Source organism: Chenopodium quinoa, unplaced genomic scaffold, assembly GCF_001683475.1.
Source record: "Chenopodium quinoa cultivar QQ74 unplaced genomic scaffold, ASM168347v1, whole genome shotgun sequence".
NCBI classification, from domain to species: Eukaryota; Viridiplantae; Streptophyta; class Magnoliopsida; order Caryophyllales; family Amaranthaceae; genus Chenopodium; species Chenopodium quinoa.
This window is the reverse complement of record NW_018745454.1, coordinates 1,314,780-1,339,439: the sequence shown is the minus strand read 5'-3', so window position 1 is coordinate 1,339,439 and position 24,660 is coordinate 1,314,780.

The following is a 24,660-nucleotide window of genomic DNA, read 5'->3' as shown; positions in this document are numbered from 1 at the left end:
TAGTTTTGGAAATAAAAATTATAATTAGCTGTTTTAGTAAATACTTTTTGTCAAATTAGGCGTTTTGTTAAAAGATTCCATAGAGATTACAAGTACCTTTTTAAGACCAGGAATCATGGATGAGAGTGAAATGAACATATGGCTAAGAACTTCCCGTCGTTTCCTCTCAGCCAAGATGTGATCCTGCACTTGGGTTGCTTGTCTTTTCCTCCTCGGCCTACCTTCCGATCCACTCTCGTCTTGCTTCCCAACCTTACACTTCTTCGACCGTCTGGGCTCTTGGACGACTTTGTCGCCTACCAAATTTTGGACATTTTCATCATCATCGTTATTGTTGTTGTTGTTGTCGTCGTTATGGTTGTGGTTTCAGTCGGAAAAATAAGGTGGTGGCGGCGTAATGATTTGGTCGAAGAGGCTACCAATGTCCCACTGAGAATCAAAGGTGTTGTTCTCGACAGAGAGAGGATAAGAGAAGTCATCACTGAATAGTACATCAGCTAGTTGTTCATCAAAAGGTGTAACTTCTTCCATTGTTTCCGTTTGAAATAATTGAGGGTGAGAATTGTTGATTAAGGTTGGAACTAGGTCCATGTCCATTTTCCTGCATGCAAAGAGTATATATTCTGTTTCGGGTGAAAACAATGGGACCTTGCCGAAGGTCCGATGAAGTGGAGAAGACTAGGTTCGATCCAAGAAATGTTGGGCCGAAGGTTTCCTGCACAGTAAACACACGTAAACTAGCCTCGGGGGTGTTGCCGAGGAAGGCCCCTCCGATGCTAAAGTCAGTACAATGTGTAGAAAGAGAACACTATGCAAGAGAATTAGTTGCTTGAGGCTTTGCTTGAATCCATGTAAAAATGTAATATTGATGGCTTTTATACCTCTTCATACATGGAGAAGTTGGGCCTTAGCCCAATTGGCTTGCCTTGAGGACTGATCTTTGACTTTAGCACAATTGGAGAGATGAACCTTGACCTTGGGCTTTTAATTGGATCATTTAATGCCTAAGCCCAATTGGACTAAATTGGACCCAAACAACTTGCCCCCCAGACCCGATTTGGAAGGATGACGGGTCGGGTTTGATTTAATCAGAAAAGGAGGGAAGTGAATGATTTAATTAATCCAAAAAATTTGAATTTAAACCGTAATTAATGAGATAACAACGGTTAAGGCGGATGATTGTGGAAGTTGGACGGATAATGGGCAGTTTAATCGCAAGGTCGTGTGTTTAAGGGTTACTTAGTGGGGTATTTAAGAGAAATTGAAACGCGGACTCCCCGAATTCCCATTTCTGGAGATATAATCAGAGGCGCGTCATCTCTCCTCACTTATTCACCAACACAAACCCAGAATTCTCGAGAGAACCCAAGAACCCGCATCAAAACTTCGCAAATTCCCCGAGCATTAAGCTTAGAAACTGAGACTTGCCACTACGAATTCGTAAATCGACAACTTTCGCTTCAGATTAAGGTAAATTCCCTTGATTTTAGTTTATTTTTCTTCGAATTCGAACTCCTTCCCTTTTTTTTTCGACTTTTTTCTTCGAAATTATCAATGGCGAGAGGATTTAGGGGTAGAGCCCGTGCTCCAAGAAGAGCAAGGCCAATTCCCGATCCTAGGAACAGGATTGGGACCTGGAATGGACAAAGAGGAGAGTCTGACCCTGCTGAAGGGATTAGGGCGACTCCAATTTCCTCGGCTCCTCCTCAGAGAACGGAGGGGCCGAGCGCTTCTGGGCGGGACGATGAAGTTCCCGCTGTCCTTTGGGATATCCTCCCCGGGTTTTCAGAGTGGGAGGATGCCGAAGTAGCTTCGGCGATGATAAAGAACCGCCCCTACTCATGGTGGGTGGAGAATGCCGAACAGTATCGGTTTGCCGAACAAATTGAGTTGCATTACGGCATCCTTGAAGCTGATGGGTATTGGTGCCGAATGCCCGTGGCATCCGATAGAATCCATCGTCCACCACCGGGGTATGTGGGGGTGTACACAAGACAACTTCAGTATGGGCTGAGGTTCCCTTTGGACGTATTCGTCCGAGACTTACTGATCCATTACAATATCTCCCTATGTCAGCTAACTCCTACCAGCATCCGAAGGGTGATGACATACTTATGGGTCTGCAAGTTCTTCAAGTATGTGCCGAACCTGCACTGCTTCAAAAAGCTTCATCAGCTAGTGCCAAATATTCAAAGTGGGCACGGAAGTCATGGTTCTGGGTGGTACCGGATTGAGTCTCGGCCCCAGTACCTAACCATGTGGCCGAACGACTCTTCAGACAAGGACTGGAGAGGTCAATGGATTTGGGTTAGGGCACCCACGGACCCGGGCCACCCTTGCGTCTTCAGCGCTCCCCGGTACCTTGCTGAGCCTGATCCCGACATGGGAAGCTTAGGTCCCCCCGCAGATAACGGCCCAGATCCGAACCTTAATCAACAGAATATCTTCGGCAAGCTGCCGAACCGGGGGGGCAGCGGCCGAATGCAGCATATCCCGGAGACTTGGCTCCCCGATACGCATTATGTTTTCCAAGAGAACATGCTAGCAGTTGTCGGCCTCAGCCGAAAGTTTAAGGATGGTAAGCTTCTTCGGCTGGGGCCGAGGCCTTTTAATTATCTCTTTTCCTCCTCTTTCACTTCGCTTTTTTATGATGTGCCAACCTAACTGAACTGACCTTTCCCCTTTTCTTTTTCAGAGCGGGACGAGACCAACGTCGGCATTAACTACGCTCGTCTTGGCGTCAACCGAGAACGAGTTGTAACTGATCGGGCCCCCTCTATCACTGAACCGAGGCATAGGGAAGTTCATCTAGACTCTTCCCACTTCCAAATTGAGGCGGTTGCTCTGTATCAGAGGCAGAAGCCTTGGTGGAAGAAGAGAGATCCCTGGTTTCAGCTGCTAGACGAAGAAGCTGAAGCTGCCCGTACGGCCGAAGAGGTTGCACGGGTTATTGAAGCTTGTGAAGGAGGAGAAGGGTCCTCCAGGGCTGCTGAAGAAGAGGCTGCAGCTAGGGCAGCTGAAGAAGACGAGGCTTTGCTGAAGACCTCGGTGAGGTTTTAGACTTAATTTTGTCTGTTTCTGTTTTTTGTTGTTTTTTTTTTTTTACTCACATTCTTCCTCCCCCCCTGTCTTTTACAGTCTGAAGAGAGTAACAGACACAGAGAAGGGAAAGCCCCTGTTCGTCCCGAAGACCAGATACAAGAAGAGTCTTCAGACTCAGACATGGACGAGCAGCCGCTTCAGAAAAGGCGCCGAAGAATGGCCATCATCGGCCCGCATGACTTTCAGCGGAGGCCGATGACCATCGGCGTTGAAATAAGGGAACCCGATGAAGGCAATGGATCGCCGAGGGTTCCCCGGCCACCACCTCAATCACCTCCAAAGACCCCTCCGCCACCTCCCGAGATGGAGGTGGATCAGAAAACTCCCGAATCTAAGGGAGGGGTCCAAGAAGAAGTTCAGGAGAGTGCTGCTAAGCACAAGAATGAGGATGTCGTGATGCCCAGTGCTGAGGGTTTCACGGCAGACATTGCAAGAGAGGTTGAGGCTTTCGTCCTCACCCCTGAAGAAGAAGAGGTCATAATAATTGACTCTTCTGAGAAGGAGGATGCTGAGCAATCCAAAGTTAAAGAAGCTCCGTCATCATCCTTTCCTTCCTTCCAGACTCTGCAATCTGGAGAAATGGGTTTCTCGGCCCCCCGAATTCCAATCCCAGATCACATCTGGGACCTCATATGGGGTCAGAACCGAGAAGGTGCTGCAGCCTACTTCGGCGATTTTGCTGGCACGTCCGAAGTAGATAGGGCAAGGATCTGGTCGCTGAAGGCCACTGCTGGGATGGGCGAATCCAGCAGATCAGTTCCTGACCCAGCCAGGTCTAACCAAATGCTGATGATGCAGGTGATTTTCCTTGCCTTTATCTCCTTTAAAATTCAGCTCTATTTTTATTTTTTTTTATTTTAACTTGTGCTCCTGTTTTCAGTTCGTGCACAATCAGACTCTCACTGTAGAGCTGATAGATACCCTACAAGATAGGGTAGACGCTGCCGAGCACGAAAAAAAGGTAGCCGAAGAGGAGTTAAAGTTTGCTAAGCTGAAGCAAGCAGCAGCTGAAGAGAAGCAGCAGAAGGGTGAGGAATACGAGAAAAAAGCTGCTGAAGCCCTCAAAACTTTCTGCGACGCTATGGAGAAGGAAGTTTTTCCCCCACTGATGGAAGGGGAAAAATTCCTCCAAGAGCACATGGGAGTGGACATCTCCAAATTCAAGGCTACCATTGAGAGCCGAATCCAGGAAGGAGCTGCTGCACAAGCTGAAGTGCAGCAACGGCTAAAAGCCCTTGAAGCCAGCAGAATGGCTGTTGAAGAGATGCTCCAAGCCAGGGATGTCCAACTCTCAGAGGCTGCTGCTGCTGCTGAAGCTCAGAGAGCTAAGCTCCAAGAAGCTGAGGATCAACTGATGGCCAAAAAGGAAGAAGTGGCCCAGACTCAGACAGAGGCTTCCCAAGTTCAGCAGGAGCTGAATGAGCTGAAAGGTTCCTCCTCCAAGCTCGCCGATGAGCTGAAGAAATCCAAGGAAGACTTGGAGGAGACCTAGAAGAAGTTGGCTGATGCTGAGGCTCTACTCGAAGTCCGTGTCTATACCCAGGAAGAATATGAAATGGGTTTCAGAAACGGGTTCAGAGTGTGCCGAACAGTCTGCCTTCATGCTGAGCCGAAGCTGGACTGATCCAAATGTGCTGAATGGGTCCAGAATCCCGAAGACCCTCATATGAAGTATGCAACTCCAGTCGAAGCTGAAATCCTTAAGGCTGAGGAAGCCGAAGAAGAAGCTGAGAGAATGGAGTTGGAGGCTGAACAGAGGGAAAGGGAGGCTCGGCAGAGTGCAAAGCCTGCTTCTTCTGCTGCTGGGGCTGAGACCACCATGGGGCTCAACAATGCTGACCAGTCTGATCCTCGGGCTGAAGCATAGGAACTCGGGCAGTCGTCTTCAGAATCTTGCGGTTCATCATGCGCTCAACTTTAGACTTGCCGCTTTCTGAATTTTTTTGCCTTGTTTGTTTTTTGCTTCAGCTTGCCTTGTCGTACAAAACAGTTTATTTTTTTGCTTCTGTACGTATTTCGGCAGCTGTTATTTTCCGCTTGTGGGCGGCTGCCGATACAGTTTATTTGAACTTGTAGCTCAATTTCTGAGCATAAATTATTAATTTGATGTTCTTTTCTTCAGCTGCTTTGTTTTTGAGTGCTTTACTGTTTCTTCAATTCTGCTGAACATAAACTTGCACTGGTAGTGCTTCTTGCCCCCCCCAGAAATTGAAGTTTGGCTTCAGCTGATTAAACAATTTCTTTATTTCTTAAAAATGGGTATCCGAAACACAGGGCCAAATGAAGGAAATGCTTCGGATAATGGCTTTCTGGGATACAAGGCTCAGTTAAGGCAATATCCCGGAATTGTCCATGGACTGATGTCTTTGGAGAACAAATCTTACTGAAGCTTGACTTCAGCTGAAAGACTAGTGTTCTTTAAAAAATGGATATCCGAAACACAGGGCCAACTGAAGGCAATGCTTCGGATAATGGCTTTTTGGGATACAAGGCTCAGTTAAGGCAATATCCCAGAATTGTCCATGGACTCATGTCTTTGGAGAACAAGTCTTACTGAAGTTTGACTTCAGCTGAAAGACCAGTGTTCTTTAAAAAGACGAGTTTGGTCAGCAATCTGAAACCCAGTTACCCGAAGGCGAAGGTTTCAGACGAGGCTAAATAAACAATTTCCAACTGTTGCTGTTATCCTTGATTTTCTGTCTATCATTGAAAAATGGATATCCGAAACACAGGGCCAACTGAAGGCAATGTTTCGGATAATGGCTTTCTGGGATACAAGGCTCAGTTAAGGCAATATCCCAGAATTGTCCATGGACTCACGCCTTTGGAGAACAAATCTTACTGAAGCTTGACTTCAGCTGAAAGACTAGAGTTCTTTAAAAAATGGATATCCGAAACACAGGGCCAACTGAAGGCAATGTTTCGGATAATGGCTTTCTGGGATACAAGGCTCAGTTAAGGCAATATCCCAGAATTGTCCATGGACTCATGTCTTTGGAGAACAAGTCTTACTGAAGTTTGACTTCAGCTGAAAGACCAGTGTTCTTTAAAAAGACGGGTTTGGTCAGCAATCTGAAACCCAGTTACCCGAAGGCGAAGGTTTCAGACGAGGCTGAATAAACAATTTCGAACTGTTGCTGTTATCCTTGATTTTCTGTCTATCATTGAAAAATGGATATCCGAAACACAGGGCCAACTGAAGGCAATGTTTCGGATAATGGCTCTCTGGGATACAAGGCTCAGTTAAGGCAATATCCCAGAATTGTCCATGGACTCATGTCTTTGGAGAACAAGTCTTACTAAAGTTTGACTTCAGCTGAAAGACCAGTGTTCTTTAAAAAGACGAGTTTTGTCAGCAATCTGAAACCCAGTTACCCGAAGGCGGAGGTTTCAGACGAGGCTGAATAAAAAACCCTTAAAGAGTAGATAGAACCAAGAAAACTTTGAAAGGATAAAAAGTTGCAAATATTTATATAAATGGCGGCTCCAAGGCCTTTCATTTGTTCAAAATGTACTTACAAAGATTGTCCTGCCCCGAAGGGTTTACACATGATATTTTTTCAGTACATCAGCGTTCCAGTGATTTTTCAACTCAGTTCCATCCAACTGCCGAAGTCGGTATGTCCCTGGCTGAAGCTCATCACAGACTTCATAAGGTCCTTCCCATGCAGCTGAGAGTTTCCCATGGATTCGGCCTTTCTGAACTGCAGCAGCATTCCGAAGGACAAGGTCTCCAATTTTAAGAGGCCTTGCATGGACCCTTCGGTAATTTGCTGATTCTCTGCTTATAAGCGGCCATTCTGTCTCGGGCTGAGTCTCTTACTTCGTCGAGGAAATCGAGAGATTCCCTCATCAGTCGCTCATTCTCAGCCGAGAAGTGGTGCACTCGTAGGCTCTCAGAGCCAATTTCCACTGGAAGGACGGCTTCGGCACCATACACCAGTTCAAAAGGTGAATAGCCCGTTGCCTCTTTTTCAGTTGTCCGAAGGGACCAAAGGGTTCCAGGGAGCTCCTCCAGCCACTTGGACTTTTGATCTTCCACCCTCTTCTTGAGGGAATTTAGGATCTGTTTATTTGCAGCTTCGGCTTGTCCGTTACTTTGCGGGTGGCATACCGCTGAATATGCCAGTTTGATGTCGAACTGATCTGTATACCGCTTCAACGATAAGTTATCAAATTGCCTCCCATGATCGAAGACAAATACTCTGGGGATGCCAAAGCGAGTGATGATATTCTGCCAGACAAATTTTCTGACAGTTTGCTCTGTAATGTTCGAGGCTGCTTCGGCCTCGATCCATTTACTGAAGTAGTCAACACCAACTATCAGCCATTTTTTCTGGTACACAGCCTCTGGAAATGGTCCTAGTATATCCAGTCCCCATTGGGCAAACGGGAGTGGATTAAGGATCGGTTGAAGATCCCTTGCTGGCTGGTGGATAACTGGAGCGTATTTTTGACATTTTTCGCATTTCCGGACCAGCTCCTTAGCATCTGCGATCATAGTGGGCCAGTAATATCCAGCCCTCAATGCCTTGTGGGCTAAGGTCCTTCCCCTAATATGGTTCCCACAGATGCCGAGGTGAATCTCCCGTAGGATATAATCTGCATCTGTTGGTCCCACGCATTTCAGCAATGGGGCTGAGAAGGACTTTTTCAGAAGTTCCCCCCTGAAGACAATGAACCTAGAGCTGGTTCTCTTCATCTTGGAGGCCAAAGCTTTATCTTCGGGAGTTTCTCCCCGAAGCTTGAAAGTTAGGATGGGGTCCATCCAACTAGGCTCTGGGTCAGCGCAGCACACTTCAGGTGCTTCGTCGACACTTCTCTCTCGACGCACTTCTACATATACAGATCTTTTCAGCTCGGTTAGAGATGAACTGGCAAGTTTGGAGAGTGCATCGGCTTGAGTATTCTGACCCCTTGGGATCAGCTGAACCTCAAAAGTTTTCAGCTCTGCAATGACTGACTTGGTCTTGGCAAGATAAGCTATCATGGAGGGCTCTTTGGCCTCGTAGCTGCCGCTAATCTGATATGCAACTAGCTGAGAGTCTGTTTTCAGGCAGACATGGTCGGCTTCCAGGGAGATGCACAATTCTAGGCCGGCGATTGCTGCCTCATATTCGGCTTCGTTGTTCGAGGCCTTAAAAGAAAATTTTATTGCATACTCAAAGGATTTGCCTTCGGGAGAAGTTATCACTATACAGGTACAAAGTTTCTCCTTCAGCTGGGCTAGCCAGCGTTGGGAGTTGAGCCAGATGCTCCCGAAGCTGTTTAAAGGCGTCTTTTTGCTCTTCCTCCCAAACGAGCTCTTTTGTTTTCGGGAGTTTCAGGGCTTTGAAGAAAGGTAACCCCTTATCCGAAGCTCTGGAAATGAACCTCGAGAGGGCTTCCATTCTTCCGGTGAGCCGCTGAACATCCCGCTTTGTTTTCGGCTCAGGAAGGTCGAGCGCCGCTTTGACTTTGGAGGGATTGGCATCAATCCCCCTTTTGCTGACTATGAACCCAAGGCATTTCCCTGACTTCACGCCGAAGACACACTTCTTCGGATTCAGCTTCATTTGATGCTTTCTTAAGGTGGCGAAAGTTTCAGCCAGGTCCTTAACATGGTCCTCAGGATTTTTGCTTTTGACGATCGAATCGTCGACATAGACTTCCATGTTTCGGCCCTTTTGATCGGCAAAAACTTGATCCACCAGCCTTTGATAGGTTGCCCCCGCATTTTTCAATCCGAAGGGCATCATTTTGTAGTTGTACACCCCAGCGTTCGTGACGAATGTTGTCTTTGCTCGATCGTCGGGGTGCATGAAGATCTGATGATACCCCGAGAATGCGTCCATGAAACTAAGCAAGGCATGGCCACTTGTCGAATCGACTAGCTGATCGATCCTCGGCAAGGGATAGAAATCCTTCGGACAAGCCTTATTTAGGTCCATGAAGTCAACGCACATCCTCCAGGTACCATTGGCCTTCTGAACCATCACCACATTTACCAGCCATTCTGGATATTGGCAAGGTTCGATGAAGCCTGCCTCCAGCAATTTTTTGACCTCGGCTGCGATGTCTCGGTTCTTATTAGCGGAGTAATTCCGCTTCTTTTGCTTAACTGGTCGACACGTTGGGTCAACATTAAGATTATGGGAGATGAGGTCTGAACTTATCCCGGGCATATCAGCTGCCGAGAAAGCAAACACATCTCTGTTGTCCCGAAGGAGCTGAATAAGTTCACAACGGGTGTTCGGGTCAAGGTCCATCCCGATTGTTACACATTTCTCAACGTCTCCTTCGACCAACTCAACTGTTTCAGTCTGTTGGTCCATGTCCATTGCTGATGGACTGGACTCTTCATAATCTGGCCTGCTGCCTATGTCAGCAGGTGTCCCAGTCTTTTTGTTCTTCGGCTGGCTCTCTGAGTCTTGCTGTTCAGCTGAAGAGCTAGCCTTTTCCCTTTCGGGCCCTTTACCTCTGGGTTCAGATCCTTGGGCCGAAGCACTTAGGCCTTTCGGCTTTTTTGTGCTTGGCTCTCTTTCTTTTTCTTTCTCCTCCTCATCCTTGTCGTCATCTGGGCGACTACTGGATGGCTTGAGGTAGTTGCACCTTCGGGTGTCCTTTTGCTTGCCCTGTATCCTTTCGGGGAAGCCGGCGTCTGAGACGTAAATCATCAGCTGATGATAAGTTGAGACGACCCCTTGGATCTCATGAATTATGGGTCTCCCCAAAATCACGTTGTACACTGAAGGAGCTTCAATGACCAAAAATTCAATCATGACGTTCCTGGCTGCCTCATCGCAGCCGATGGTGATAGGAAGTGTTACCTTCCCATCTGGATAAGTTGAAGCCCCGTTGAACCCGGATACCGGGTAGGGTACCGACGTAAGGTGCTTGGGCTTCAGCTTGATTTGATTGTAGGCCTTTCGGAACAGAATGTTTGCTCCGCTGCCACCGTCAACAAGGAACTTACTGACGTCGTGGTTGGCCACCGTGGCAATGATCACCAACGGATCCTCGTGAGGGAACGTTATCCCCCGGCAGTCGGCGGCTGTGAACGTCATGTTCGGCACCGACGATTGGGGAGACTGAATGTCAGCGTTGTTCACCTGGTGAGTCAAAGCCCTAAGGTGTCGCTTGTGCTCCCTCCGAGAGCATATTCCTCCCGAGATAACATTAATCGGAGATAATTTCCCCTCCGGCTTTTTACTGTTCTTCCGGGGGAAGTCGAGGTCTTGCCGAGAGTCCTTTGCTGACTTCTCGGACTCTTTTTTCTCGCGGTGATCCGCGATGTATTTTTTCAAGTATCCCTTCCGGACCATGTCCTCTATCTGGTCCTTCAGTTGGATACACTCCTCATTGTTGTGTCCCGGAGACTCGTGGAACTCGCACCACTGATTTTTATTTTTTCGCTGATACCACTCTGGGAGTGGTCTCGGCTTTCGGTAACTCTGCTCCTCCTTCGTTACACTGTAAATTTTGGCGCGTGGAAGAGAGAGCGGAGTGTAGGACTCGTATCTGCCTGTGTATGAGGCAGATTTTTTCTTCTTTGGGTCGCTGGCCGAAGATTGCTCCGAGGCCTTTGACTTTCCCTTTGCCATATGGCCTTGGCCTTCAGACAAGGGTATTTGTTTTTGTTTCCCTCCCCCGAATTGGGGTTGGGTTTTCGCTTTGTTCCATTCTTCGGCTCGGATGAACTTATCCGAGGCATTCAGAGCTTCCTCCAAGGTCTGCGGGGTATGCATGACCATGAAGTCTAGGAACTTCCCGGGCTGAAGGCCATTCTGCATTGCAAAAACGGCTAGCCCCTGGTCCAGCTGAGAGACGCTGGATGACTCGTTACTGAAACGGGTCAGATAGTCTCGGAGGCCTTCGGTTTCCCCCTGTTGCAGACTCATGAGTTCTGCAGTAGTCTTCTCTCGGCGGTTTGCCGTGGAAAACTTGCTCCTAAATATGGAGGACAGATCATCCCACCCTGTTACGGAGCCTTGCTTTACTCCCTTGGAGATCCACGCTTGCGCGACCCCCTTGAGAGTGGTTGGGAAATATTTGCACCAAGTCGCTTCGGATCTGGGGCAAAGATGCATATGAGCCTCATACGAGGCAATGTGGTCCTTCGGATCCGAAGTTCCATCATATGTGATGTGCGACGGTATTTTAACCGTGGGCACGTGCTCTTCCAGTATCCACTGCTCGAATGGCGAACTGGCGGGTAGCATAACGGCCTTGCCCTTGTTCCTGGCCGAAGGGACCGCCCTCTTACTCTTAGAGAGGTAGGAGTGGTTTTCGTCCCTGGCTGGGAAGTCTAGGCCTCGGCCGCAGGGAACGAGAGGCGACTGTGCATGCTCGGTTCCTTGCCGCCGAGTCGGTCGAGGACGCTTCGGCGAACAGTCTCAGGTTGTTCTCGGTGAGTAGATTCTGGCCGAGAAGCTGAGCTGCTGCTCTTATGCGTTTCTGGTCGGGAGGTTGAGGATCCTTTGAAAAATTGAGGGTTCTTTTTCCTCTCTTTTTCAGTTTTCCAGGTATCCTCTTCCCACTCTTCCAGTTCCCGGAAGGAAGGAAGCTTCCCACCATCATGGTCTAGCTTCCTCCGCTGATGCCGGGTATGCGGAGGAGTTCGATCACGAGGTGGTGGCATATTTTGTGCCCTCATCGCCTCCATGAGCACTTCCAGCGCTCTTGCACCTCCTCCGAGCTGGGCCCCGTCAAAGGGGTCCTCGGCCGAGTAGGGGAATGAGGGCGCACAGTCGATGGTTGGCTTTGGGGCACTGAATGTGTCCTATGATCGGACTCACCCCTGCTAGACCGAGAGTGACTCGGCCTATGATGAGAGTCATGAATTACGGGAGAAAGGGAATCCTCCTTGTATGATCCTCCCCCCGAGCTGGCACCCTTGGGAGAGTTCCGGTCCGGCGAGGGTGATGGTGTAGGGGTTTTAGGCTTTTCGCCCGCTCCTTGACGGAGGCCTTTGCTCTTGCGGTTCTTAGCCATTGCTACTAAGATAATTGCAAGATGATCTTGGTTAGAAATTTGGCTGAAAGATTTTTGAAAGTCTTCCCCACAGACGGCGCCAAATTGTTTCGGGTGAAAACAATGGGACCTTGCCGAAGGTCCGATGAAGTGGAGAAGACTAGGTTCGATCCAAGAAATGTTGGGCCGAAGGTTTCCTGCACAGTAAACACACGTAAACTAGCCTCGGGGGTGTTGCCGAGGAAGGCCCCTCCGATGCTAAAGTCAGTACAGTGTGTAGAAAGAGAACATTATGCAAGAGAATTAGTTGCTTGAGGCTTTGCTTGAATGAATGTACAAATGTAATATTGATGGCTTTTATACCTCTTCATACATGGAGAAGTTGGGCCTTAGCCCAATTGGCTTGCCTTGAGGACTGATCTTTGACTTTAGCACAATTGGAGAGATGAACCTTGACCTTGGGCTTTTAATTGGATCATTTAATGCCTAAGCCCAATTGGACTAAATTGGACCCAAACATATTCTTTAAATTATTTTCCTGCATGCAAAGAGTTTCTATATTTTATACTGTTTCGTTTTTTTGTAAGTGCTACACTTTGAACGACACATAATTATAAGCAGTTTGATTGACTTTAATATAATAAGATAGAAGTGGGGTTATTGGGTGTATTAAATAATCATACTTCACTAAGCACTTTAAAGCCAATAGAACAATATGAGTAAATTACGAGTAATTTGAATAAGAACAATAAAATTAAAACTAACCACTAAGGAAGAAATTGAAATTGATAGTAGCAACGAGAAGATTAATTGGCTATCTGATATATTAATAAGGACGAACTGAACAGACTACTACTCGTAGTAAATAGATGACTGACTTATTGATTAGATTTTGGAGGAATATACTAGTACTACTCCATAAATATATGGAGTATATATACTAGGGAGAGAGCTAAGAGAGGTTGTTGTGAAACAAAGATGTAACTGTTGAGGATGCATGAATGCTTGACAAAAATAGATTATGGTTCTTTTTGGAAAAACTAGCCGTAACGGATAACTTTTAGCAGTCCGGTAGCGGGTAGCTGTTAGAATAGTAAGTAGTCGTCATGCACTATCAGTAGTGGATAGAGGTTAGCTGTTAATGTAGTGCTTAATACTTAATAGTACTCGTCTGAAAATTACAATATAAATACATGTGTTGATGTGTAATATTTAATTATAATCTAAACAAAATTTGTCAAAAGATACTTGCTTATACTCGCTACCTTTCAAACACTTATATTATTAACATTTGATAAAAGCTAACCGCTATATGAATCTCGTAACCTTACGAAACACACTTATTTCTTACTAGTGTTTTGAATTGGTCCAAACGCTAACCACTACTGCCAAACAGGGCCTGTATTTGTTTGACGTTGAGTGTGACTTGGCATTTCACAAGTTTTTTTTTTTTTTTTTTTCCGGGTACGGGAAATAGTTGATTGGTGATTTTTTCATTCTAGCTCACCATAAATATCTTCCATCTTCTTTGAACATATTACTTCCCAATGTTGAGAAAAGGGACTAGTTTGCAAATATTAAAAATCTTAAGCTAGTAGCTACACCATTGTTGCACATCTTGTTGATTAGCTTTAGCAAGCAAATTAGCTTAGCTTGGCAAATATTTATTAGATAAAAATATTATTAATTTAAAGATAAATTAATTTACAACTAACTTAACCATTGAAGTAACAAATAGCTTGAATTGGTGTAGCTTAAGAAGTTGATGCGGCGGTGTTGATTAAGGCGGTGGCCCAATCGTTTCCTACTTATGTGATGAGTGTGTTTAGACTTCCTTCTTTCTTTTGTGATGAGGTCCGTTCTCTCATTTCTCATTTTTGGTGGGGGCAAAAGCAAGGTGAGCGAAAGATACACTGGGTGGCATGGAAAAAACTTTGCAAACCGAAGGCACTTGGAGGGTTGGGATTTCGTGACTTGAAATATTTTAATTGGGCTCTTCTTGGCAAACAAGCGTGGAGGTTGGCTACTAACCCGGCCGAATTCTTTACTGTTCAGGGTTCTTAAGGCTCGCTACTTCCCTAATTCCTCGTTCCTTGACTCATCTTTGGGGTCTAATCCTAGCTATGCGTGGAGAGGGATTAGTGAGGCTCGGTGGGTGGTGAAAAGGGGAATGAGATGGAGGATTGGGGATGGGCAGCAAGTCCGAGTGTGGGGTGATTGTTGGCTGCCGGATACTCAATCTCGAATGGTGCTTTCTCCTTGCCCAATTGGATCCGAAAATATGAGAGTAAGCGAGTTGATGCTCGCTGATGGGGGGGGGGGGGGGGAGGCTGGAATGTTGAGTTAATCAAGTCCCTTTTTATGCCCTTTGAACAGGAAAGAATTTTATCTATCCCCTTAAGTGAGAGGCGTCCACCTGATTGCCTGTGCTAGGAGGGTGAGAAGGATGGCTTGTATTCGGTCAGATCTGCATACAAATTAATTTTTGATGATGGGAATGAGGTTGCTAGTTGCTCGAATGATGCTGCAATTAGGAAGACTTGGAATTTGGTCTGGAGTGAACCGGTTTTGCCACGGATTAAAGTTTTTTTTTTGGAGAGCATGTAATGAGGCCCTTCCTACCAATCAAGGTTTGCATATCCGGGTTAAAGATATTGATGAGTTGTGTGGCGTTTGCGGTGAGGTGAAGGAGGATGTTGCCCATGCTATTCTCTACTATCCGCGTGCTGCTGCAGTTTGGGAGGAGAGTGGTTTGGAGTGGGTTGTTGAGGGTAGGTATAGAGCTTTTATGGATTGGGTTTTCAATACCTTTTGCAATCTTGATAGTGCCCAACGTAAAGAAGTGATGACCCTCTGCTGGTCTATTTGGAATGCTCTCAATCATGGGTTGTTTCAGAATGAGTGGTGGGAGCCTAAGGGGGTGATATCTCATGTGCAACAATTAATAGAGGAGATGGGGAGTGTTGGGTTGAAGCAGGTGAAGGGGTCTATTCCTAGGGACAATGGCTGTTGGAAACCCCCTGCTGCAGGTCATGTTAAGGTGAATATTGATGCGGGCTTGCTTAGAGAGATTGGTATTGGTATAGGCGTGGTGGCGCGTGATGCTGAGGGGAGGACCCTTTGGTGTGCTTCTGTCAAGCTGGGGGAAAAACTGGAGCCAAAGTTGGCAGAATCGAGAGCTATTCTTGTTGGTATGAAGCTTGCTGCTGAAAGGGGACATGGTTTGGTTGAGTTCGAAAATGACAGTGAGTGTGTGGTGAATGCCATTAACATGAAGGCTGCTGGTGCGAGTTCTTTTCATCTTCTCTTAGATGATATTCTGGAAGCTTCTCAGATGTTCTCTTATTGCTCGTGGAGCTGGGTTCAAAGACAGGGAAACAAAGTGGCGCATGAATTAGCTCATGCTCCTCCGTTTGTTCTTGGTTGTAAGCTTTGGCTTGATAATTTTCCTGATTATCTTTGTAACCTGTTTGACTCTGATTTGCAGCTTAACTCTAATTAATCCTTTGTGGGTTCTTTCAAAAAAAAAAAAAAAAAGAGAAGTTGATGCGGCATGCCAAGCTGTTAGGAAAGATATGATAGATTCTACAATATCTTATAGTTAGCAAATATATTTCCTATTGTAGGCGTCGCTCGAAGTGCGCCTACGTTAAAAGCATGTGGTGAATATGCTTGGCACTCATAGGAAGTAGGAATTGACATTATACGATTAGGGACAAGGAAAGTAGGGAGCCGCCAACAAGTTTTTAAGGAACTTGTAAACCGTTCACGGATAATAAAAAGGCAACCACGATAAGGGACAACGATAGGCAACAACGATTGACCCGTGAAGGTTACACCCCATTCATAATCCATGAGATTACTAACTCCATATGGTTCGGAACCACGAAAGGAGGATCGGGGATGATGGTACGAAGTGAGTCATGGAGTCACATTCGCCCGTATTGGTCTCTACTCGATTCTTATATTGAAAAGCATTCCTGTGATCTCAAAGGCATACAAACAATAATTCAATTCGCTCCAAACTATTATTTAACTAAATTGGTTTAATATTAATGCACACATAATTCTAAAATATTGTGATCACTTCAATTAATAATAAGATTAAAAGGATCCTAAACCGGTTGTCCAAATTATCTTATTAGGCGTGATTTTCAATTACATATTCCCTTTAAACATGCAATATGGTGATCAATAAATATAATAGAACAACATTAATATTAAAACCAAATTAATCACAATTCCAACAACATAAAATCGTTAGAAAAATAATAAAAATAAAAGGAGCATGACTCTTACTTTGATTCTGTTTGTTTGCAACTACAAAATAATAAACGAGTTAGTAACTTCAAGGAAATAATAAAACAATAACTAAATTAAATAAAATAAAGTTGATTTTGGGGCCAAACCCTCAAACAGTTCTACCTTTCACGCCTTGGTTTAAGGACAGAACCTCGAGTAAAATATGGACTCCTTTGAGTGCTTGAAGAAGGAATTTTGAAGTAGAGAAGGGTAGGCTAGTGTTTAGGCTAAAGCATAGAAGAGAGAAAATAAAATTAGAGAATTACTCCATGCCCCGTTCATCAGAAATGAGGGGGGTATTTATATGGAAAATGTGCTGAGGGAGCACACGGAACCCTAAAATGATAAAAACCCTAAAAACGTATCCCGTGACACGGTCAGACTGTACCGTGACACGGGAAGCTCCACCGTCAGACGGTACACTTTCTCGTGACACGGTACACTTTTGGCGTGACGCGGAAAATTTTCAGAAAACGGGATAGAAAACGCGTCAAGGGTTCATGCGGAAAAGACACGGAATGTCCCGTGTCACGGCAGACCTCCCGTGTCACGGGAAATCCCACCGTCAGACGGGAAGGATTCCCGTGACACGGTAGGTACCTGCCGTGGCGTGGGGAAATTCCTGCCCGTTTTTTCCGTCTAAATACATTTTTAACCCTAATTTCCTTCGGCATTTTAAGTGTCGATTGATAATTTCGGGCCTTTTCTGACTTTTATTATTCGGGCTAAAATAAGAAAATAATTAAATAAAAATAAATAAAGGGTTTGGGCCAAAAATAAATAATAAAACAATAAAATAAAAAAGGTTTGGGCTAAAAATTAATTAATAAGTTTGGGATAAAATTAAAACTATGCTTTTACCAAACATCAAGACTAATCCATGGACTGTTCAAAAATATGAATTTAATAAAATACAATTTTTTAAGCACTCTCGGGATTAAATACTAAACCCGACCAATAGTGGCGGTGAAAGGTTGTTCATCATCGGGTTTGGTTTTGGGGAGACATTTTTAGGTGTCTACACCTATATATTCTATAATATTATCTTAGGAAAGGATATTAAGTTTCCTATTTAGATAAAGATTGATCTTCCTTGGAACTCAAGGAGTTCTCTTGTATAAATATGATTGATCAATGAATGAGAAGGCAACCGACTCAATTGAGAATTAATCCTAACATGGTATCAGAGCAGGTTCTCCTACTCTAGTTTTTTTTATAGTTGCTATAAAAAAATTAGTCAACCATTATAGTTGCTTAATGGTATAGTTAATTTCCTTCTATTTATTTTCTCAAAAAAAAAAAGATATATTTCTAATTTCATACCATAGGGATAACTCGGGTAAGGGTACAAAATGTTGTCGTAGAAAAATACTTTTTTTTCCCAAAAGAATCGAATCAACATCTATGCTTTATTAAGGTTGTCCAATTTAGCTATGACCATTGACCATTACGGCCCGTTTGGCGACAATGGTAGTGAATTTATGTACTACATGAGATTTCATGTCATCGCATTAATGGTAACTGTAGTTCCTCCTCGATATTTACACACATACCATTCTCATAATTTATACTCATACTGTAATATCTTACCAAAATGAGTTTTAGTGTTTTCCTGGCGCTCCATTCTATACACTTTATTATTATTGACAACTTATGAGCAATGTGTTAGTAACCAACATCGCGAGATATTCCCCATATAATCATTTTGCAAACAAAATACAATGGTTGCTGAAGTGGTGGCTAGCCGGAGTTTTTGAAGTAGAGTTGGTTATTGGGTAGGGTAGATGATAATAGGGCCAGGGCCAAACTTAAATGGTTTTTAATGGACAAGATCAAATCCTTATTGGGTATGGTCAATATAGGGTCAAAATGTTTTTCCAATTTTAAGACAAAAATGTACTTACATGCATAAATTTGTATTCAAATATACTAACAATGGCTTTGTTCAATATTTACTTTAATTGATACTTGTATATTGTTAGTTCGCTTATTATTGACCCGCTACCCGTATTAACCCAACCCGCAATTGACCCTATATAATGTGACTCTTTTTTACCCAACTCGCACCGATCCTAACCCAACCTGCCCAATAAGCAGGTCTATTTAGAAGAAAGCAACGGCAGAGTAAGGGTATAGCACGTGGACGGTGGTTGCATGTTGGTGGTGGAGGCCATTAGAGGGATAATATAAAAAGCATTGTCGTTTTAGATCTGGACCAGGTAGAGATAACTGGACCATAGTCTACCTCCAAATTTGAGTATAACATTCGGCCCACATTTAAATTGAGTTTATCGTTTTGTTGTTTGAGGACAAAGAGACTAGAGGTCTTAACTCCAGAGACCTGATTTTTGCTTTGTACTCGTACAAGTTTATAGTTTCTACCACAAATACACTTTGGACCATTTTTCTACTTTGGTTATAAAAACAAACGCATTAAATAGTGTTAGATAATATGAAACTCCTCAGCTTGGAGTCGATTCCATTGATCTCAATATATAGGGTTACAAGTGTGAGTCCTAATCACGTTAGGAAATCTCAAAAGATAATTACACAAAATATACAAAATATATCCAACGATAACAGAATATCTAGAATAATAATCCTATATTCTATCACACCCCCACAGTCGTAGCGGGAGGAGGACGTACGCTGAGACTGGACCTGAAATCCATAAATAGTTGTCGGGGTAGGCCTTTCGTGAAAATGTCTGCAAACTGATACCGAGAAGGAACGTGTAATACCCGTACATGCCCCAACGCCACCTTTTCCCGAACGAAATGAATGTCCATTTCGACATGCTTAGCGCGTTGGTGTTGTACGGGGTTGTGAGATAAATAGATTGCACTGACATTGTCACAATAAACAAGAGTAGCCTGCCGGAGAGGACAATGTAGCTCTAAAAGAAGGTTGCGGAGCCAACATGCCTCAGAAACAACATTTGCGACGCCCCTGTATTCTTCCTCTGCACTTGATTTGGAGAGAGTATGCTGACGCTTAGATGACCAAGAAATAAGGTTGTCCCCCAAAAAACAACAGTAACCGGAAGTGGAGCGACGAGTGTCTGGACACCCGCCCCAATCTGCGTCAGTATATGTAATAAAGTTTTTAGGAGCCGAAGGATATAAATGTAACCCATGATCAATGGTACCCTGAATGTATCGCAGAATTCGCTTCAATGCATCATAATGAGCCACTCTGGGATCATGCATGAATAAACAGACCTGCTGAACTGCATAAGTTATATCAGGGCGAGTAAAAGTGAGGTACTGTAAGGCACCTGCAAGACTGCGATAGAGTGTTGGATCATGAAACTGGGGTCCAGCATCTGCACTTAGTTTGGATTGAGTATCCACTGGTGTTTGTGCAGGTTTGCAACTGCTCATACTTGCACGTTCAAGAATTTCCTGTGCATATTTTTGCTGTGACAGAAACAAATATGAAGGTGCACGTGTAACAGCAATACCCAAAAAATAATTCAAAGGACCTAAGTCAGTCATCGGAAACCCGTTCCGTAGATGAGAAATAATATTCTCACGTAGTTTATCTGAGGAAGTAACCAACACAATATCGTCAACATATAGCAACAAATATGCCATATCATTCCCATGCCGGAAGATGAATAAAGAATTATCCATTTTAGCAATGACAAACCCCATCTGCAAAAGATAGTTAGCAAAACGCTGGTACCAAGCCCTTGGAGCTTGTTTGAGGCCATATAGAGCTTTGCGAAGTCTACAAACATATCCTGGAAATCTCTTATCAACAAACCCAGGGGGTTGATGCATATACACACACTCATTCAATTCACCATGCAAAAAAGCATTTTTCACATCAAGTTGGTGAATAGACTACTTACGAGCCATAGCCAAGCTCAACACCGTTCGAATAGTGGCCGGCTTAACAACTGGACTAAACGTTTCATCACAGTCAACACCTTCAATTTGAGACCTGCCATCACAAACTAAACGAGCCTTGTGTCTTTCAAGATCACCATTAGCTTTTAATTTATGACGAAATAACCACATACAATTAACAATGTTCACCCCCGTAGGCCTTGGAACCAAATCCCATGTCCCTATTTCAATTAAAGCACTATATTCATCACGCATCGCAGCATTCCAATTTGGGTCGAAAAGGGCTTGTTTGTGATTTTTAGGAAGTGGGGATCGAATGGTGGTAGATAAGCCATATTTGGGATTGGGTTTAATTATTCCGTGCTTAGACCTTGTTTGCATTTGAGGTGAAAGAGGCGGAGGAGTAGTCGGAATAATAGGTGTGTGGCCTCGAAGAGGTGGAGGTGTGTATGGGCGTGATGTGGGTGTTGGAGTGATTGGGTCAGTTGGTGAAATAAGGGTGTTGGGCTGATTTGAGTGAGGTGGGCTAGGAGGTGAGTGTGGGGCAGAAATGGGCTGTTGGGCCGCTGGATTTCCAGCGTGTGCTGGCTGACTGGGCTGCCCAGTTGGGTTGCTGGCTGGCCCGCTGGATTTCCAGCGTGTGCTGGGTTTTGGAGGAGAGGCAGAGTGGACCGCAACCCACTTGCGGTATGTGGGGTTGTGCCGCAGCCCAACTGCAATGTGGGTTGTGTACGGGGTTTGTGATGTAAATGTTGCAACAATGGTGATGGATCATCAGAAGCTAGAAAATCATAATCATGAGATTGAAAACTAGAAATATTTGTAAAAGGAAATGTGTTTTCATCAAAAGTGACGTGGCGAGAGATTATAATTTTTCTAGTAGTAATATCCATACACCTATATCCCCTATGGTCAGAAGGATAGCCTAAAAAGACACATGGGGTGGATCGAGGGGCAAGCTTATGAGGCATGGTTGCCGATAAATTTGGGAAACAAAGACACCCAAAAACTCTAAGATGGCTATAAGACGGAACAACCCCAAATACAGCTTGAGACGGAGTAATGTGATTGAGAGTTTTGGTAGGTAGAATATTTAATAGATAAGTAGATGTCTCCAAGGCATAATGCCAAAAAGAAGGAGGAAGAGAGGCATGAAACAATAATGTTCGCTTAACATTGTTAAGAGTTCGAATCATGCGCTCGGCTTTGCCATTTTGAGAAGAAGTGTGAGGACATGAGAAGCGAAAAAACCATTCCATTTTTGACACAAAATAATTTGAACGGGTCGTTATCAAATTCACGACCATGATCACTTTGAAAGGATTTTATAGGGCGTTCAAATTGAGTTAGAACATATTGTCGAAAATTAAGAAAGGTTTGATAGGCTTGAGACTTATACATAAGAGGAATGGTCCACACATAATGAGTAAAATCATCCAAAAGCACTAAATAATATTTGTGACCCTTTTCACTACGGATAGGAGAAGTCCACAAATCAGCATGAATAATATCAAAAGGAGAAATAGTAGTGCTATTGGAATTATAAAACGGCAAACGAGTATGTTTTCCTAATTGACAACCTACGCAAAAAGTGGAGTGAAGCTCCTGATTACAATCAATCAAATTTTTACTCCTAAGAAAGTTAAAAGATGGTGCCCCGGGATGTCCTAAGCGGTTGTGCCATGTGGTTGGAGACAAAGTTGTGAGAGAGGTGGCTAGACAAGCTGATGGTTCTGTGGTCACTGGATAAAGGTCCCCGGTACTATTGCATCTGGTTATTAGTTTCCCCGTTCGAAGATCCTTCACAGAAAAACCATTGGGATCAAACTCAATAGACACGGAATTATCATAAGTAAATTTTCTAACATAAATTAAATTTTTGATAATTTGGGGAGTTAAATAAACATCGCGTAAGGTAAGAGATTTATTTGCAATATTAGAGTGACCATAACCCGTTATTGGAATGCGTTGACCGTTACCCACTTGAATATAATTAGAAGTGCTTAAATTAAATAGGGGTAAGAGATTACCGACATTGTTTGTCATATGAGACGAGGCTCCGGAATCCATGTACCAAGATGGATCATAGTTTTGAAATCCCACGTTACAAACGCATTGCCTAGCTCTGTCGGTGTCATGGTTGGGCCATACTCCGAGTTTGAATTAGCATAACCGGGTTGTGACTGCTGTGGTGGCCCAGAATAATAGGCTTGTTGTTGAGGTCGTTGCTGCTGCATTGGATTAGCAGGACGCGGCCCAGCCCACTGCTGAGGATGTGGGTACGGTGGCTGACCCCATTGAGGGGGGGCTTGTTGGGCCTGATTTTGTGGGACGGCCCACTGCTGAGGGGCGCCCCATTGAGGAGCAACTTGTTGCTGTTGATATTGTTGTTGTTGCTGTGGTGTCCCTCGACCTCGACCTCTACCTCTCCCCTTGCCACGGCCCCTGCCACGACCAGGTGGTGCGCCACCACGGCCAGCCGACTGCTGCTGCTGGGATGTCGACTGGGCAGGAGTTCCGGACTGGGTTGGTGCTCCGGTTTGTGCTACAAAAGAAGAAGCCGGAGTACTTGTGTCGTTTGCTTTACGAGATTCTTCGAGCAAAATACGGGATCTGGCAATTTCAAAAGAAGGCAGGGGTTCCGTCTGTTGAATCATTGCAGCCACTGTATCGAAGTCGGTATTGGTAAGTCCCGAGACCAAGCGAATCACCATTTTTTGCTCCGACACCGGTTGATCAACATTGGCTAATTGATCTTTTAAATTCTTCAATTCACAGCAATATGAAGAAATATCTGAAAAATTGGAGAGATGCAAGGCGTTGAATTGATTTTCAAGATATACGGCTCTAGTAGTTTTATTGTCTTGAAAAATTGCCTTGAGTTTATCCCAAATTTGCTGAGTCGTAGCCCCTTTTTCTATAACCGTTTCAAGTAAATCCTTAGATATTGTGCCATATATCCAGTTGTTGACAATAGAGTCAAGGCGTTTCCACATGTTATCTGATAAATCTGTCGGTTTAGGTGTTTTAGAGTCAATGTGATCAAGAACATCGTATGCGTGGGCATGACACTCAAATAACTCAACCCAATTAGAGTAATGGACTTTCTCTCGATCAAGAATAAGAGGGAAAACGTTTTTGATATTGTTTACACCTAAAGCTGGATGATAGTCAGAAGAAGAAGAAGTGGAACTCTCGTCATCTTTGCTCATGATGGCATCAAGAAAGTAGGTACACCAATGAAATTACAAAGAAAAGAATTGGGAGCAAAGTATGAATTGATTAGTAAATCAATTAAGGTAGTGGAAAGAAGACAGATGCACCAAGGTTAGACTTGCCGTGGGAAGAAGACAAAGAAGACAGGGATGGCAGCTAAAAAATAAAAATTTGTGGAAGCTGGATCGAAACCTAAAGCTGTGATACCATGTTAGATAATACAAAACTCCTCAGCTTGGAGTCGATTCCATTGATCTCAATATATAGGGATACAAATGTGAGTCCTAATCACGTTAGGAAATCTCAAAAGATAATTACACAAAATATACAAAATATATCCAACGATAACAGAATATCTAGAATAATAATCCTATATTCTATCAAATAGTTTCAAGCTCTAAAATCTCCATTGTTAACTAGTCCCACCCATTTCTTATCTCCAATTTGCTGGAATGTTGGATTTCAGATTTCTTAAATTTTTTATTTTTTGGAAAACTGCAAATGAATGATTGTATGGTATTATTATGACGACTGACGCTTGTGTAATGTCGGTGAAAATAACAAACGCATTAAAAGTGATTTCTCACTCTCAAATCTCAAGTCTGCTAACTACTCTCACCCATTTCTTATCACCTAAATTGGCTTAAGCGATGAATATACCATTTTTGGAACGGTCTTATTTTGGAACTTTGACATTATGATTTATGAATTCTTTTGAGTTTTGACGTTGTTAAGGTTGACAGCTTGTAAGTTATGTCTTGCATTGTGCGTCTCTTTTCAATTAAAAGTTAAGTAGAACTAAAGGCCTTGTTTAGTCATTAAGAGTTGTGTCTCTTTTCAAAAAAAAAAAAAAAAACCAAAATAAATAAATAAATAAATAAAATAAAATAAAAAAATCAGCTCTCTCCGAGTCTCTGTCTTATAATACAATGTCTCTTTAGATTTTCACGCGGAAATTAGACAGAAAGAAAAAGTAATTAATAATAATTGAAAAGATAGAGAGAGAAAAAATGTTGAAAATTATTGCAAGTAAAAAAAAATGAAAAAAGGACAACTCATCAAGAAGAGGGGGGAAATTTACCAATTACAACCATTTAACGTTTGTATTGCAAATTTCAACCATTTACAAAAAAATGCAAATTACAACCCAAAAGTACTTCGGAGTAATAAATTGTAAATTGCAATCCTATTCAATTATTTTATTGATTTAGTGTCGAAAAATATTCCGTTAAGG